Consider the following 482-nt stretch of genomic DNA (forward strand, 5'->3'; position numbering starts at 1 on the left):
TGTATTTGGCATATATTTTTAAAAAACTCAAAATTCAATAACAAGAAAGCAAACAATCCCCATTTTTTAAATGGGCAAAAAGGTCTGAACAGACATTTCTCCAGAGAAATAAATACATAAAAAGATGCTCACTGTCATTAGTTATTAGGAACATTCATATTAAAATCCTGATGAGATACTACTACATACCTATTAGTAGAGCTAAAATAAAAGTACTGACAATACCAAGTAATGGCAAGGATATAGAGCAAGTAGAGAACTCCTATGTAGCTGATGGGTATGCAAAATGATACAACCACTTGGAAAACAGTTTGGAGGTTTATCCTTAAGTTAAAAATATACTTACCATATGACCAAGTAATCTCACTCCTCTGGTATTTACTCAAGTGAAATAAAAATTTATGTTCATATAAAACCTACACATGAATATTTATAGAGGCTTTATTTATCACTTCCAAACTGGAAACCCAAATACCCATTAA

The sequence above is a fragment of the Crocuta crocuta genome, unplaced genomic scaffold (assembly GCF_008692635.1).
Source record: "Crocuta crocuta isolate KB4526 unplaced genomic scaffold, BGI_CrCroc_1.0 scaffold421, whole genome shotgun sequence".
NCBI lineage: Eukaryota > Metazoa > Chordata > Mammalia > Carnivora > Hyaenidae > Crocuta > Crocuta crocuta.